Consider the following 4,100-nt stretch of genomic DNA (forward strand, 5'->3'; position numbering starts at 1 on the left):
AGCAATAAAACTGGCCTTCTTTAGACTAGTTGAGTATCTGGAGCATCAGCATTTGTGGGTTTGATTACAGGCTCAAAATGGCCAGAAACAAAGATCTATCTTCTGAAACTCGTCAGTCTATTCTTATTCTGAGAAATGATGGCTATTCCATGCGAGAAATTGCCAAGAAACTGAGGATCTCGTACAACTCTGTGCACTTCTCCCTTCACAGAACAGCGCAAACAGGCTCTAACCAGAATAGAAAGAGGAGTGGGAGCCCCGGTGCACAACTGAGCAATAGGACAAGTACATTAGAGTGTCTAGTTTGAGAAACAGATGCCTCACAAGTCCTCAGCTGGCAGTTTCATTAAATAGTATCCGCAAAACACCAGTCTCAATGCCAACAGTGAAGAGGCACCTCTGGGATGCTGGCCTTCTAGGCAGAGTTGCAAAGAAAAAGTCATATCTCAGACTGGCCAATAAAAATAAAAGATTCAGATGGGCAAAAGAACACAGATACTTGACAGAGGAACCCTGCCTAGAAGGCCAGCATTCCGGAATCACCTCTTCACTGTTGACTTGAGACTCGTGTTTGCGGGTAATTTTTAATGAAGCTGCTAGTTGAGGAAAAAAAAGAAAATGGTGCCGTCTGGTGTGTTTAATATAAGGAATTTGAAATGATGTATACTTATACTTTCAATACTAAAGTATATTTGATCAATTACATTTACTTTTGATACTTAAGTATATTTAAAACCAAATACCTTTACTCAAGTAGGATTTTACTGGTGACTTTCACTTTTACTTGAATCATTTTCTATTAAGGTATGACATTTGGGTACTTTTTCCTCCACTGCGTATTGTATTCAGCCAATCAGGTTGCAGCAGTCTGTTGTTTCCACTTGGCTGAATGTGGGGCACAACACCAGGATTGGAATTCACATAGGACTTGCAGTATGTTGCCTGACAAAAACAACAACAAAAAAGAACTGGGCAATGTTTATATGGCTCCATTTCAAACAGCCACATTTTTCCCCCCAATGTAAGCTCCATTTGCATGTTATATTGCCATTGCTTGCCGCAACCAAGCAAGAACATTCAACTTTGACCTTTTTGTTGCAATCGTTGTCATGGTAACCTGATGCGAGAGCAAGTTCTAAAGCCGACAGAAATGCACTGCTTTCATGACAACGATTGTAAGTTAGCAGGTCGCCCTACTTGTAAATAATTTGTTAGTAATGACCTTGTAATATGTTAATTTTCCTATTACGGTGAATAAAAAGTTGTCTACAGTTAAACTGAACGTTGTCAGATATGTTCTGATAATTATATTAGGTGGCTAGCCAGTTAGCTAGCTAACAAGCTAACGTTTGCAACAAATCAAAACATTGTCTAGAGAGAGTTGTTTTTAACGTAAACTCACCCCATTCAGTACAAATGTGCGCAACCGCAACATTCAAACGAGGCTACAAAGAAAACTACGTTTTTCACGTTCTGACCATCGTTCGTGTGTGTTTTCCTTGTTTTAGTGTTGGTCAGGACGTGAGCTGGGTGGGCATTCTATGTTGTGTGTCTGGTTTGTTTATTTCTATGTTTGGCCTGATATGGTTCTCAATCAGAGGCAGGTGTTAGTCATTGTCTCTGATTGGGAACCATATTTAGGTAGCCTGTTTGGTGTTGGGTTTTTGTGGGTGATTGTTCCTGTCTCTGTGTTTGCACCAGATAGGGCTGTTTTAGGTTTTCACGTTTCTTGTTTTGTAGATTCTTGTACTTTCATCTTTATTAAAGATGCACAAAACTAACCATGCTACATTTTGGTCCGCCTCTCTTTCCCCAGAAGAAAACCGTTACACTCAATCTGTAAGCTTGATCCAATTATTGACAATGGCATTCTGAGAGGGGGAGGAAGATTAAGCAAAGCTGCTATGCCTACGGAACTAAAGAATCCTATGATCCTGACCAAAGACTCCTACATCTCCAGACTGATCTTACTCCACATCCATGAGCAGGTTGGCCTCTCACATGCTTTCTAGACTTCGCCAGCAATATTGGATACCGTGTGCCAACTCCTTAGCAAGGAAGATCCTTAAGAGCTGTGTCTTCTGCAGGCGGATGCAAGCTAGAGCTGGAGAACAGAAGATGGCCGCCCTTCCGCAAGATCGGGTGTCACCTGATTTTCCACCTTTCACCCAAGGGGGAATAGATTACTTCGGCCCCATAGAGCTAAAAGCGAGGCCGCGTTCATGTGAAGCGGTATGGTGTGATCTTTATTTGCCTTCTGAGTCGAGCTGTCCATCTAGAAGTTAGTTAGTTATCTAGATACTGATTCCTGCATCAATGCCCTGTGCAGGTTCATCTGTCGAAGGGGCCCAGTAACAAGTATCAGAACAGACAATGGCACCAACTTTGTTGGAACACACAGAGAGCTAGGAGAAGCTCAAAGAGCTGGATCACAACAACATTCAAAATGAATTACTGAAGGAAGGAGTGACATGGTCATTCAAACCTCCCTCTGGAGCCCACCATGGGGGGATATGGGAGGTGGTTGATCTGACTGGTGAAAAATATCCTCTATTCAGTCCTTAAAGAACAAGTACTGGATGATGAGGCTTTGCAGACTGCCTTGTGTGAAGTTGAGGCGATTATGAACGTCAGACCAATCACAACTGTAACAAATGACCATAATGATCTAGAACCCCTGACTCCGAACCATCTGCTTCATCTCAAAGCAAAGCCAGTCCTGCCACCAGGACTATTCCAGAGAAGTGACCTATACTCGCAAAGGAGATGTGAGCAAGTACAATATTTCACTGACCTCTTCTGGAAGAGATGGATCAGGGAGTATCTTCCACTTATGCAGAAGCGGAACAAGTGGAAAAAAACTAAGAGAAACTTCAGTCCTGGTGACCTTGGTCATCGTCGATGACACCGCCCCAAGGAACTCTTGAACTCTTGGCTAATGGGGCGTATGGTGGAGTCGTTGCCAGGGGCCAAAGGTCTTGTCCGGAGAGTCATGGTTAAGACTAAGACCAATATTTTACAGAGACCTATCAATAAACTCTGTCTGCTCCTTGAGGCAACGGAGTGACACAAACACACACACACACACAGTGCTCCATCTTAGAATCACTTGCACCTCTGATTCGTTGATGTCGTACTCTTACATTCTTTGTCATAGTCATACATTTTTGGAAGTTGAACACCTTTACACTTCAACTCAGACTGAGATCTATGGACTATTTTCCTATATGGCACCTTGTATATTTGTATATAGCTATGAACTGTAATAGTGCTCTGGTATAGAATGTTTTGTGTATTGGCTCTACGTTTGAATATTAAGTAATTGTTGTGCATTCAGTGCAGTCAACAATTAGGGGCCTGTACGTTAGAGCCGATTTGGACATATTTGTATAAAAGACTGAACATACCGAGCTCCATGTACATTTGTGTAAATATATGAAATATGAATGTACATGATGAAATATTAGGTACATACCTTTGATTTATATTTACCTGATTGAGATATATTCATTTGTTAGTGTAACTCAGTTTTTGCCCCCCCTCTTGCCCATTCATTGTACTGTGTTTAAGTGTGTTAGGATAAAGGCAGGACAGACATACAGACATACAAACAGGTCATATTATGTATTTTCCATATCAAGTAATCTATGCTTTAAGTTGATTGGAGAATCATTTTTGTGTTAGATATAAGCAGAATAAAACATTTTTGTTGCACCATATCCCTGGATCTCATTGAATATTTGGCCGTTGGGAAACCTTGAGTGTGGACTGTATGCGTACAAAACAACCCAGCTTCAGGCTTGGGCAGTGGCTATGTTAAAAAGGAAAGGAAGCCACTACAACTCCTGAACAGCTAATCAAATGGCTACCCGGTGTCAAGGTGTGCATACTGGTAGCAACATCAGGTGCAGGAGAGCAGAGAGTTGTGAACAGGTGCACACTTTCTTTACGCAGGAGCAAACAGCAGATGAACGCAGCTGCGTCAAACCTCCAGCACAAATAGGCAAAAGTGCAAAGTGCAAAACAGTCATAAATGCTAAATGTTTACAAAGAAACATACTACATGGAATAGCCACGGTACAATGAAAACCAGCCTGGCG

The 4,100-nt window shown here is 41.8% G+C and overlaps 1 long non-coding RNA gene across 1 annotated transcript; it reads left to right on the forward strand.

Annotated features, from left to right (window-relative positions):
• Nucleotides 1-1,105: 1,105 nt before the first annotated feature.
• LOC118964678 (uncharacterized) lies at nucleotides 1,106-3,719 on the forward strand. The gene is made up of 2 exons (XR_005051882.2): nucleotides 1,106-1,175; nucleotides 1,817-3,719. It is a non-coding gene; the product is annotated as an uncharacterized LOC118964678 (long non-coding RNA).
• Nucleotides 3,720-4,100: the final 381 nt, after the last annotated feature.

Source organism: Oncorhynchus mykiss, chromosome 5 (genome assembly GCF_057628025.1).
Source record: "Oncorhynchus mykiss isolate SJ-2025 chromosome 5, ASM5762802v1, whole genome shotgun sequence".
In the NCBI taxonomy this organism is placed as follows: Eukaryota; Metazoa; Chordata; class Actinopteri; order Salmoniformes; family Salmonidae; genus Oncorhynchus; species Oncorhynchus mykiss.